At 45.3% G+C, this 13,434-nt stretch overlaps 1 protein-coding gene across 1 annotated transcript in view; it reads left to right on the top strand.

Annotated features, from left to right (window-relative positions):
• LOC136651116 (acid-sensing ion channel 2) overlaps window positions 1-13,434 on the top strand; it is a 471,153-nt gene that overhangs the window by 124,815 nt on the left and 332,904 nt on the right. The window lies entirely within an intron of this gene.

Below are 13,434 nucleotides of genomic sequence, written 5' to 3'. Positions count from 1 at the left end.
AGTCTGGCCCTGCTCTGAGGTTCATAAGGGAGAAGCTCCAAGAAAAGCATCACACATGGTCAGCTCCTCCATGTTGCTGGGTGAATTGGTTGCTTTGAGTAGCAGGCTGGGGGAGATGGTGAACTGATGGAGAATTGTAGCTTTATTTTTTGTGGAGGTCCCTTGTCCCCCTCTTGGGTAGGCAGATTCCCAAGTACCCCTGGGTCCAATCTGGTCCACAGATGGACACCAATGGTTCACCCTGGGCGGCTTCAGAAACATTGTGAGGAAGGGGTTTGAATCACACTCTTCCGTACCCGTGCTGGCTTGACATGCTTCTCTAGGGCACCTGCTGGGAACACCCTGCCAACTCCAGCTTTCCACTTCTGCCTTGGCTCTAAAGCCTCCTTATTAGCCTGCATTGGACTCTTAAGCCCAATTCCACTGCCTCTGTTTACCAACTCATTCATCTGCATTTTCAGACCTGGTGATGTGGAATGAATTGGTGAAATGGACTGTAGAATGGACTGTATCATGGTCTGCTGGTGAGCGATGCTACTTTTTTTAATGCTTCTCTGTGTCACATGCCCTATAAATGGAACATTAACACAACAAGGAGCAGGTTGGACTAGAACAGGGGTGTCAAACGTAAGGCCCGGGGGCCGGATGTGGCCCACAGAAGCTTTTTATCTGACCCTCAGGCTCTCAGCTACTGAGCAGTGCTGAGGTGTTACTGCTAAAAGGGCAGCCCCCACGAAAATTGGGCTCTCCCATATCTTGAAATATGATGAAGATTTATGTGTTTTCTCTTCTGTCATTTGAAGTTAATGAATTCCTAAGTGAGAAAAAGTGCTTATTTTTGGTTATGACCTGTTCAATGACATCATTTCCAGCCCTCAGCAGGCATCATGAATGCCATTCGGCCCTCGGTATGAGCCACCCCTGGGCTAGAACCTCTCTCCCTGATGTCCTGGTGCTTTTTTTTTTTTCCTTGCAAGCAATTTTTTTTTTATATGGGGGAGAATTTAAAAATGACCTTCTCAGTCTGAAGCTCTACTGTCCATTCTGTCACTTCAGGATGGTGCCATCTCGTTTCTGCTGCATGTGCAACATGGGTCATATGTTCCGCATGCATGAGTGGGTCGCAGAGTTAGCAGCTGAAGTGCATAGTAAGGTTTTGCCCCAACACTAGTACGCTCCCCGACCGTGCCACAGGGTGATCCTTATTCCCACCAGGGACTGTGTTTGCAGGAGATGTACACCACCTTTCTCAAGTACACTGAACACAAGGTCACCAAAAGTGTGTGGCTGGTGGGAACCCGGGTATCAGGAGAGGGCCAATGGGCAAGGCTTCTCCCTCCTTGTGTTCGGTAAATGTGAGGAGCATTTCATGAGAAGAGAGCTTCTGTCCTCCCCATGCTGGGAAGGGAAGGAGAAAGAGCTTTTGGTTTACATGGGAGTGAACGGAACAAATGTTTTCAGCCCTTGCTCAACAAGCCCTTGCTTGTTAGAAATTAATGGGCCGCTGGGACACTTGAACATTTGTCTCTGGAAACAAAGACATCCTTACTGGAGTTCAATGCACATTTGGAAGCAAAGAGACATTCCCAGGAAAACAACAAATCTGCTACAGGTTGCAAACTTATCCACATTCTCCCAACTCCCAGGACCCAAAGATTGCTGCCTCTGACAGAAGACTCACTTTGGTTTTGGCCAATCGAGATGATGATGTTGCACAGCTTTTCGGGGCTTGGGCCTTCTTCTGTTCTTCAGCATTTACTTCTGAGTTGGGCCGCAGCAAGTGGATAATTCGGACCCAGGCATCAAAGAGATTCTCCTGTCTACTTGCGTCACTGCACAGCTGAAGGTAGAAAGTGCGGCCGTTCGCCAGTTTAAAGCGCAGCTGCTGCCTCTCTGCGTTGTGGACTGTGATCTTGACAAAGCGCAAAGGGAATAACCTGCATGGGTGTAAGGCAAGGTGGACGACATTTAAGGCTTTTTTCAGAAACTTAATTGCTCTACACCACAGGATGGAATTTGAAGGGAAAACCTGCCAGAAAACATGTCTTGTTCCATTACCAATCAAAGTTTGTCTATTCATCTACATCTTAATAGTGTAGATTAGTATTTCTCAACCAGTGGTACACATACCACTGATGGTACTTGAGGTGGTGTCTGGTGGTACATGCGTGACCCTCACACTTACTTCCTGGCAACAAGAGCAGCGATGTAGTGTGAGAGTGGTAAGAGACTCGTCTCAGCGCACAGAGCTCCAGCATGTGCTTTTCACACACTTAGAAAAGCCCTCCTGCCTGTCCTGAGCCTCTTACTGTTTATTGCATTGCGTTTGGTCTTCCAGCCTGGAAGTAACTGGTGATGCCATCATCACCAGTTACTTCCAGTGGTATTTCCAATAGGTGGACCATGTGAAGTGGGCGAAAGCTGGGGGAAAGCCGACAGGAGCCGAGGGGCATCCAGTTCGGAACTCCTCATCCCTATGGGACGAGGATGGGGAGGTTAGAGAACAACAAGACAAAGGCAGAGTAGGAGAAGAAATTGGGAATGGTAGCGCAATGGGATGTGTTAGACGGTTTGGCACAGTGAGAGGATGCAGGGACAAAGGAGCTAATAAGCAGCCCATCCTGGGGCATTCCATGTACAAATGCTTTTATGCAAATGCCCAAAGTCTCCGAGTAAAGATGGAAGAACTGGAATGTCTGGTGACAAGGGAAAACATTGACATAGCGGACATAATGGAAATCTGGTGGAATGCGGAGAATCAGTGGGCTATCGCAATCTTGGGCTATAAACTCTACAGGAGGGACAGGCAGGAGTGGGTTGGAGGTGGGGTGGCTGCAGGAAGGGATAGAATCCAGCAAAGTAGAGATTGAAGGCGGGTCCGACTCCACCATAGAATCTCTGTAGGTTAAATTACCAGGCCTCAGGAGTGATGTAATACTGGGGGCGTACTATCGTCCTCCAGACCAGAAACCGAAAGGGGACCTTGAAATGAGGAAACAGATCAGGGAGGTGACAAGGAGGGACAGGGTTGTAATCATGGGGGACTTCAATTATCCTCATATAGACTGGGTCAATTTGTGTTCTGGTCATGAAAAGGAGACTGGATTCCTTGACATGCTAAATGACTGTGCCTTAGAACAGCTAGTCATGGAGCCCACCAGAGGACAGGTGACTCTGGATTTAATATTGTGCGGTACTCAGGACCTGGTTAGAGATGTCAATGTTACTGAGCTGTTGGGGAACATTGATTATGCTGCGATCCGTTTCGACATGCACATCGGGGGAAGAATACCGGGCAAATCTCTCACAAAAACCCTTGACTTCTGACAAGCAGACTTCCCTCAAATGAGGAGGCTGGTTAGAAGGAGGTTGAAAGGGAAGGTAAAAAGAGTCCAATCTCTCCAGAGTACATGAAGGCTGCTTAAAACAACAGTAATAGAGGCCCAGTGGAAGTGTATACCACAAAGGAAGAAGGGCTCCACCAAGTCCAGGAGGGTGCCCGCATGGCGAACCAGCCAAGTTAGAGAGGCCGTAAAGGGCAAGGAAGCTTCCTTCTGTAAATGGAAGTCTTGCCCTAATGAAGAGAATAAAAAGGAACATAAACTGTGGCAAAAGAAATGTAAGAAGGTGATACGGGAGGCCAAGCGAGACTATGAGGAACGCATGACCAGCAACATTAAGGGGAATAATAAAAGCTTCTTCAAATATGTTAGAAGCAGGAAACCTGCCAGAGACACAGTTGGCCCTCTGGATGGTGAGGGAGGGAAAGGGGAGATAAAAGGAGACTTAGAGATGGCAGAGAATTAAATGAGTTCTTTGCATCTGTCTTCATGGCAGAAGACCTTGGGCAAATACTGCTGCCTGAACGGCCCCTCCTGACCAAGCAATCAAGTCAGATAGAGGATGAAAGAGAAGATGTTTCAGACCTCATTGATAAATTAAAGATCAATATGCAACTTGTTCCTCAAAATGGCCATGGTGCCAGAAGATTGGAGGATAGCAAATGTCACGCCGATCTTTAAAAAGGGAAAGAGGGGGGACCTGGGAAACTATAGGCCAGTCAGCCTAACGTCTATACCAGGTAAGATGGTGGAATGCCTCATCAAAGATAGAATCTCAAAACACATAGACGAACAGGCCTTGCTGAGGGAGAATCAGCATGGCTTCTGTAAGGGTAAGTCTTGCCCTAGGCTGGATAGATTACTGGGCTGGGGCACCTTCCTTATGAGGAAAGGCTATGGCGTTTGGGCCTCTTCAGCTTAGAAAAGATACGCCTGAGGGGGGACATGATTGAGACATACAAAATTATGCAATGGAAGGATAAAGTGGATAGAGAGATGCTCTTTACACTCTCGCATAATACCAGAACCAGGGGACATCCACTAAAATTGAATGTTGGGAGAGTTAGGACAGACAAAAGAAAATATTTCTTTACTCAGCGTGTGGTTGGTCTGTGGAACTCCTTGCCGCAGGATGTGGTGATGGCATCTGGCCTGGATGCCTTTAAAAGGGAATTGGACAAGTTTCTGGAGGAAAAATCCATTACGGGTTACAAGCCATGATGCAAGGGAGGGCACCAGGATGCAGGTCTCTTGTTATCTGGTGTGCTCCCTGGGGCATTTGGTGGACCGCTGTGAGATACAGGAAGCTGGACTAGATGGGCCTATGGCCTAATCCAGTGGGGCTGTTCTTATGTTCTTAAGTGGTATGGTAGGGGGGCAAACATTGAGAAACACGAGTGTAGGTGGATGGTTGGGAGTTTTATCATTCTCTCTTCACTGACTTGATCACCAAAGTGGGAACCACAACACCAACAAACTTCCAGTTTCTGACTATATAGAAAGGGAGAGGCGAGGAATCAGTCCCATCTTGAGAGACAGAATTGGGCCTGGAAGTAATAGAAGGGTGACGTTGCAAGAAAATAATCTTTGAAATACCCTTTGTTTCTATAGGGGGGTTGCTGTTCAGCCATTCCTTTCAGCCACAGATTTCCTAGGGATGAGTTCCAACTGTTACCACTAAACTCCAAAGACATTATTTGGATAAATACCTCATAATGGCTCACATGGCTTCTGGGGCTAAGCCTTAGGGAGGGACCCATGTTTCACATTAAGTGCTGCTATCCTTGCTCCCAGTTGTCCATTATGGCAGTAAATTCCACACATTGAATTTTGCCAGACATGCTTTTGATTCCCATAACGAAAAAAGCTCACCTGGTTAGCTCGTATGTCACTGGGTGTGAAAAGTGGAACATGGCTTTGTATAATGGAATCTCCTCATCTGATGGATAAATGGGCCGTGCCAGGAGCATAACATTGGGGATCAAGAAGACAGGACTTGTAGAGGTGATACCCACAGTCACAATTTGCTCCTGGTTGTGGATCTCAATTGGACCTCCTTGTTTGCTGATCTGAGGAGATACAACAAAAGAGTTTACCACCTTCTGAAACTGAAGAAGGTCTCATCAATCCCAAACTCTTTTTTATTCTGTGTATATTTGTTTTTTTACTGATGGAAGGGTGAAATTGTAAATGGTCTGCAAAAAGAAATATTCAGTGACTTAGGGAGAAGGCATGCCTAGTAAAAACAAGAACTCTTTTAGCTTTTTTAACTTTGGGGGTGAGCTCAGTTTCCTCCTTGCTTTGCAACTTAACAGACAAACCACCAAACTGAATATTGGTTCAACTGTCAGTGATGCCCCTTCCCTGTGCTTCAAAAGTTTTTTAAAATATATATATATTTTAAAGCATCATATATTGTATAAGTTTGTCAATTCATCCATTGTTTTGTTGTTTTAATTATTAATATCTTTTTTTTTTAAGTGGAAAATTTCCCTGGGGATGGGGGAGAAACATTTTTTTTTTCATAACAGCACAGACCCCAACCAATCCATGCCACCCATACTTGACTTCTGCTGAAGATCTGCAGAACTATTATTTTTTCTTCTTCTCCAGAGCATAACCTTGGGGAAGAGAAATACATCTGAATGGAACTCACTGAGGATGCTTCCAAATCAGCCCCACTGCTCTAGAAATATGTTTTATTTGTTTACTCGTTTATTTATACAGGTATAGAGGTTTTGGATCCCGCTGTTCAGTCCCCAAGGTAGCTCACAACAATTCAAATGCAAAAAACTAATACATTAGTAATTTAAAAAAATAAACAATATAATTTAAAAACTGAGTAAATAAGGATAAAAAATGAGTATGGGTACAATTTATTGCTTGTTTTTATTCCAAGGTACCATGCAATGTTATATGTACTTAGCTGAATTTAAATCTTGCTAACATCAATGTAAATTTGGCTGTGATCGAAGTGTTAATTTACTTTCACAAGAGCCGACTAATAAGGCTTTAAAAAAAGATTTTCTGTCACCTGTGTTATGTTTTCAGACTACTTCATGTCTGATGCACAAATGCAAACATTTTCACACTTCACAGCTGTCATTTACTTGCGCAGGAAATGCCATGAGCCCCTGGAAGGAGAAGCCAATTCTAGGTCTTTTGGTGAAAGAAAAAAGGGCCATCACATCCTTAATAAGGCATCTTGAAGTGGAACTGAAGCAAATGTCGGAATAAAATTGTCACTTAGATTCTTCCAACTCAAAATGAGTGGCAAAAATCTGACTGTATATTTTTCTAATTTCATTTCATTTAAGGCAGTGGTTCTCACACATTTAGCACCGATACCCACTTTTTAGAATGAGAATCTGTCGGGACCCACCGGAAGTGATGCAATGACCAGAAGTGACATAATCAAACAGGAAAATCTTTAGCAATCCTAGACTGCAATACTACCCACAGTTACCCAGGAGTAAGTCCCATTTACTATCCTTGTTATAAGAATATATATAGTAGCTTGTTGAAAGTACAGGTCTGTAACATTTCCCCAAATGCAGACGCAGGGCATGGTAGCATCAAGTCTAACAGATCAAAAATAAAATATTGAAATGAATGGGGACCCACCTGAAATTGACTCGCCACCCACCTAGTGGGTCCTGACCCACAGTTTGAGAAACACTGGATTTTAATGTGTATCCTGCTTTTGTGCAACAAGAAACTGCCCAGAGTGGTACACGGTGCATAAGCAATTTATAACATTATGGAAAGCATCATGCCAACATCAGCAAAGATTTTATGTTAATGGACATAATAAACATACGAATAAAAGTGGGATTAAATTGTGGTAAATAAAATAAACATGGTTTTTCTTCACAACATTCCCAGCACACAGGTATTTACTTTGGGAAGCTGGAATACCATGGCATTGCCTTAAAACTTATCAGCAAGATGAGCCATTGCCTGGAACAGCAAAACGGGAGTTGTTGGGTGCTTGGCAGGCAACTGCATTTGGCTTGGCGAGTCACAAGCAGGGCTAGCCTCCTTTTAAGATTCACCGTAAAAGAGGAAGCAGCAACCTCAGGCACCTGGGTGTGCATTCTTCACCTCATCCCCACTGCCATGAGACCAACCACCTCAGATGCCCATTTGACAGTTGTAATTGTGGGCTGGTCAGCCAGCCACAGATCCCTGTTGATGCACCATGAGGTCCTTTTCACCTCCTCTCCACTTCCTTCTTGTTCCTCACTCTCTCCCCTTCCATGCTGAATTTGCAAAGCACAAGGGAAGGAAGCGGAAGAGAGGAGGAGCGTATTTGTGAGACCTGTCTGTTCTGTGATTGGGGTCTGAGTGCTCTATTTTTCAAAAGTACATGTTGGGGAGAGTGGCCTGGATCAAGACTAGGTGAAAAAGCATTTAGCTTTTTGCCCTATAGCAGGGGTGCCCAAACCCCGGCCCGGGGGCCATTTGTGGCCCTTGAGACCTCTCAATGCGGCCCTCAGGGAGCCCCCAGTCTCCAATGAGCCTCTGGCCCTCCAGAGATTTGTTGAAGCCCGCACTGGCCCAACACAACTTCTCTCAGCGTGAGGGCAACTGTTTGACCTCTCGTGTGAGCTGTGGGATGAGGGTTCCCTCCACTGCTTGCTCTTTCACATCTGTGATGCAGCAGTGGAAGCAAAGGAAAGGCCAGCCTTGCTTTGTGCAAGGCCTTTTATAGGCATTGAGCTATTGCAAGACCCTCATTCATTCATATAGGTTCATCTTTAATATATTCATTTATGTAAAGTTATGTAAATTTATTCAAATTTTAAATGTAAATTAATTCTTTCCCCCCCCCCGGGCCCCCGACACAGTGTCAGAGAACTGATGTGGCCCTCCTGCCAAAAACTTTGGACACCCCTGCCCTACAGCAATCCTGATCCAGATCTTCCCCTGCCCCACAAATGTTGCATGTCCCTGGAGAAGCCATTAGAAGTTTTTTCTCCTGGGGTAAATAGCAGCTATATGAGTGGGGGAGAGGAATTCATATTGCGAACATGGGGGCTGAAGCTTCCCTGTCCCATGGTCTGGATTAGCCAGCTCCCAGCACATGTTATCTTCCTTAGACAAATCAACCACCAGGCCCCCAATCACACAGTAGGCACATTTTCTAGCCTGAGCCTGAACCAGACTTTCAGGATATAGCTTTCAAGCTGATTTAAGGCAGGCATCTTTCACTGTAGAACAGGGGTGCTCAAAGTTTTTGGCAGGAGGGCCACATCATCTCTCTGTGTTGGGGGCCGAAAAAAAAAAAAGAATTAATTTTCATTTCAAATTTGAATAAACATAAATGAATATATTAGAGACGGAAAATGAATGAGACCTGCAAGTCTCATGTTACCTTCCCACTATAAAAGGCCCTGTGCACGCGCTGGGCTTGTCTTTCCTTCGCTGCCAGTGAGCTCAGCGGCAGCGAGGGAAAGCAAAGTGTGGAGCTCGCGCAGCGGGCCAGTGCAGGCTGGGGTGAGGGCCGAGTGCCCTTAGGAGATGGGGGGACCCCCTGGGGGCCGGATGGGGACCTGCAGCGGGCTGCAAGTGGCCTGCGGGCTGGGGTTTGGGCACCCCTGCTGTAGAAGAACCATCTTCCCAGCTGTGTTCCTTTTGGGCTTGTTCAGCTTCCTGCCCACCCCCATTCTCCAGGCCCCAGTGACTCACCTGGACAAAATTACTTTCAAACATGGGGGAATACCCGAACATTCCATATTCCCCTTGCCGTAACTGGCGCTGAAGAGGCCCTATTTTCTTTTTGGAATTATTTCTGCTGCGGCTACTACTTCTATTGAGTCTTTCGGGACTGTTGTAGAGCATCATGGGACTATTGCTGGAAGAAAAAAAAAATAGATTATAGATTGTGATAAAATGGGTTTCACCCTACATATAAAATGGGGACAAGATCTTTTTTGGATTTGTAACTTTTAAGTTTGTGCTCTTGTCTGTGCTCTGGAATTAGCCTTTGTTAACCCTGGTTTAGGTTCAAATGACACAGAATTCAGCATTAACCTCATCCAGCAGCAACATGATTGCAACACCACCCGATGCTGCCTGTTTTGCAATTGCAAAACAATTGCAAAACAAAAACAGAACAGCAGCTGCTCACCTTGTGCAGTGCCATCAATTGCAGAAGTTCAGGATTCCTGATTTGACTTAAATGAACCGCATAAATGAAGGAGCTCCTTCGTTCATGCAATTCCTGTAAATCAAACTGGAAATTCTGCACTTCTGTGTTCGAAGAAACCACTTGAGGTGCAAGGTAAGGAGGCGGATGAATCCGTTTGCTGCCAACTGTCAGGGGGTGGAAAGCGGATCAGTGCAGGTTGCTTATGCAGCACTCTGGAGGGAGAAAATGGCAGCAGATTTGGGGTGAAGGAAGCCTGGAATCCACTGCCTTTTGCCCACCTTGCAATCTCCTGCTGATGTATCCCGCATCCTAATGGATGAGCTGCCCCAACCTCTTCTCTGCCAGAGGCGCAGACAGGAGCACTGTTCATATGTCAAAGCCTGGGTTTTTCTCTAGCCAGACTGTCCAGTTTAGAAATGAACATAAGCCTCCAGAAAGAGAAATATATGGGATCAGCAAAAAGATATACAATGTGTGTGTGTGTGTGTGTGTGTGTGTGTGTGTGTGTGAGAGAGAGAGAGAGAGACTACATTTTTGTTGGCATCAGGCAGAATTTCCTTTTTTTGCTTCCTTTGATGGGGAGAGACTCAGGGCCCAGTCCTATTCAACTTTCCATCTTTGATGCAGCCCCGAGGTAAGAGAACAAATGCTCCCATACCTTGAGGAGGCCTATGTGACTGTCCCTCCACCGCAGGATACAGCGCACACCCCGTTGATATAGTTGCACCGGCCCTGGAAAATTGGATAGGATTGGGCCCTCAGGATCCCACTGTGAGCTGAGCCACTGTCCTTCAGCGCCAGTGCTGGGTGTTGCAAATGTGCCATAAGGCATGCCTGCAACACCCTGCACCGAGTCAGCACCGGTACCGGCCCAGCACCAATCTGCGCTGAGCGCAGCACCGGCTGGATGCTGCCTGGAGCTAGGTAAGAGTTTCGGAAAGCAGTGAGGGCATCAGGGGTGGGGGGGGAGCGTTCTGGGGTGGGGGAGGGTGGAATGAGGAAGGAACCTGAACTCCATGTTGGTCCAGAAGACCTGGTTTGGAGTCTCTCAAGTCTGTGCTGGCAAAATAGCGCAGACTTGAGCAGCCCCATTGTGGCTTTCCTTGGGGGAAGGGGATGGCGGTTGCTGGCAGCTCTGCAGGGCCTCATAAGGCAGTGGTAGCGTTTTGGCATTGCTGTACCTGGAAGCGACACCACCTTTAGGACTCGGCTGACTGAGATAGTCATTCAACTGGCCAGAAACCATTTATTTCTGGAGGGTTCATTCCAATCTTTCATTTGCTTTTTGACTCATGAGTTCATAAAATAGAACTCTTGCCATTATGCTTAGTTAGAAACACAGAAAAACTTGGGGGCCTCTTGGTCACCCCCATGCTGGTGGCAGAGACTTCAGTTTTTGGTCAGGTTAGTTAGGGGAAAAGACAGGGAAGGGAGTAAAGTCCTACGCATTGAGGTCTAGAAATTTGGGGTTCTAAACTGCCTGGGATTTGTCTCCGGAGATAAATAGGGACACACAGCCTGGTTCACAAATGCCGAAAAGTGTCAGCTACAGCTCTGGTACTCGGTTTCAAGTTTCCATAGTTTGATCTGAAAGATCAAAGTTTGATCTTTGCAGATGCAAATGAAAACTGTTTGACTTCAGAATGTGAGTTTTTCCTCCTGTTAGAACATTGAAAGCTTCATGTTCAGAATAAACAAAGAGAGCACATGGAGGTAGTGGTGTTTATTACCCTGTCTGGAGCTTGTTGTGAAGGAGCCAGGGAACACTATTTATTTCTCTGTAATTCTCCATTCCTGCAAGGTCAACAAGCTCAAAGCAGTGTAAATTTCACTTTTTGCCAGTTGTGTGCTCACCCAGTGCTGTTTTTCAAAGAGCTGTTTTTGATCATTAAAGCTGCAAACGGTCTGCATTTATCAGGGACTGCTCTGTGTCTGTAAGCTGTCTGAAGAATAGTGGCTTGATCCTTGAAGCAGGGCCTTGTTCATTTTGGCACCTAGAATCTGGGATTCTGTCATGAGAGACATCTGCCTGACTTCATTGCTGCTTCTCTTTGAGTGGGCAGCAGAGACCTGGCTCTTACAGCATGCATTTTGGTTGGTATGAACTGGGGCAGAAGGAACTGATTTTTATTTCTGCCCTACTAAATTTAATATTCTGCTATCTGCATTTTAACTGTGAAGTCCCTTGTTATTTTGTTCTGTTATGTTTTTAATGATTTTGTGAGCATTTTTAATGTGTGGTTAGCGGCCTTCAGATTCTCCAGACTGAAACATGGGCTAGTAATATTTAATAAATAAATATAAACAAACTGGAGCCTTTCCATTTTATCCTCATCAGAACCCTGTGGGCTTATCTATGTTATAGGTTTGTGCTGATTTCATGCCATTTATCCCTCCACCTCCCCCCAATCCAGCAGGAATCCTGGGAATTGCAATGTGGTGATATGCTGAGAATTTCACATTAGATTCTGTTCTTCTCTCTATGGTTAGAAATTCCTGGCCCTTACCCAAATTACAACACTTCTCAGGGTTCTTGCAAACAGGCAATGATAGCTAAACCATTTCCAGTTTGTAGTGTTGATATATCCTGTAAGTGGCTTGCTCCAAGCATCTTTGTAATAGGGTTGACAAATCGGCACTAACAGGAGGTGGGTACTTGGGATTTCTAGATTTAGTTCTAGTTCTTGGTCCGGGTCTGTAATACTTGTGTATTTCAGAGGCATCACTAGGGTTTGCATCACCTGATACATGGAAACGTGAGCTGACTCATAGTAACACCTTATTGGTTCCCTGCTGTGTCATAATAACACCTCATTGAACAATCATCTCATCGGTCAGTATAGAGTTAGGGAAATCCACTTTTTGTTACATAAGGGAGTTGCATTTTCCTTTTCTGGGTATTTGGCTATAACTTTTGATAGAATACAGATATTTCAGCATGGTTTGTTTCATTGCATTCTGCATGAAACTGCACGTTGAATAATATATAACATGATGATTTTACTAGAAAATACCAAGATCTTCACAATTTTGGCCACTAGTGGTGTCACTCCCCCCCCCCAAAGTATGTCATCTGGTCCACACTCCCTGCACCTCCTAGTGATGTCAATGGTGTATTTTGTACTGCACCATATACTTTTCTGGCCCTCAATAAATGCTGCCTACCTATAAGGTTTGTTGTTAATTTGAGGTTGCCTTAGATACAATTGCTCCTGCACTGGTCAGTTTCTGTTTAATGTGAGCTAGGCTTGCTAGGGTTTTATCTCAGAGCCTATTTTCAGTACCCGGGCTCAGTCCAAGAACACATGAAGTATAAATCAAGAAGAGGGTGTCTCTGTCAATTTGCAGAGTACTGTTTGCTCACTACTAGATGATCACATAAGAACATAAGAACAGCCCCACTGGATCAGGCCATAGGCCCATCTAGTCCAGCTTCCTGTATCTCACAGCGGCCCACCAAATGCCCCAGGGAGCACACCAGATAACAAGAGACCTGCATCTTGGTGCCCTCCTTTGCATTGGCATTCTGACATAGCCCATTTCTAAAATCAGGAGGTGGCACATACACATCATGGCTTCTAACCTGTAATGGATTTTTCCTCCAGAAACTTGTCCAATCCCCTTTTAAAGGCATCCAGGCCAGATGCTGTCACCACATCATGCTGCAAGGAGTTCCACAAACCAACCACACGCTGAGTAAAGAAATATTTTCTTTTGTCTGTCCAATCTCTCCCAACACTCAATTTTAGTGGATGTCCCCTGGTTCTGGTGTTATGTGAGAGTGTAAAGAGCATCTCTTGATCCACTTTATACTTCCCATGCATAATTTTGTATGTCTCAGTCATGTCCCCCCTCAGGCATCTCTTTTCTAGACTGTTACAAACACTGTACAAACACTGTAAACCAATCATCACAACAGTCATCGTTTGTCTGGGATTA

The sequence above is a fragment of the Tiliqua scincoides genome, chromosome 5 (genome assembly GCF_035046505.1).
Source record: "Tiliqua scincoides isolate rTilSci1 chromosome 5, rTilSci1.hap2, whole genome shotgun sequence".
In the NCBI taxonomy this organism is placed as follows: Eukaryota; Metazoa; Chordata; class Lepidosauria; order Squamata; family Scincidae; genus Tiliqua; species Tiliqua scincoides.
Note: the sequence above shows the minus strand (reverse complement) of the source record. Positions and strands in the feature narration are given on the sequence as shown.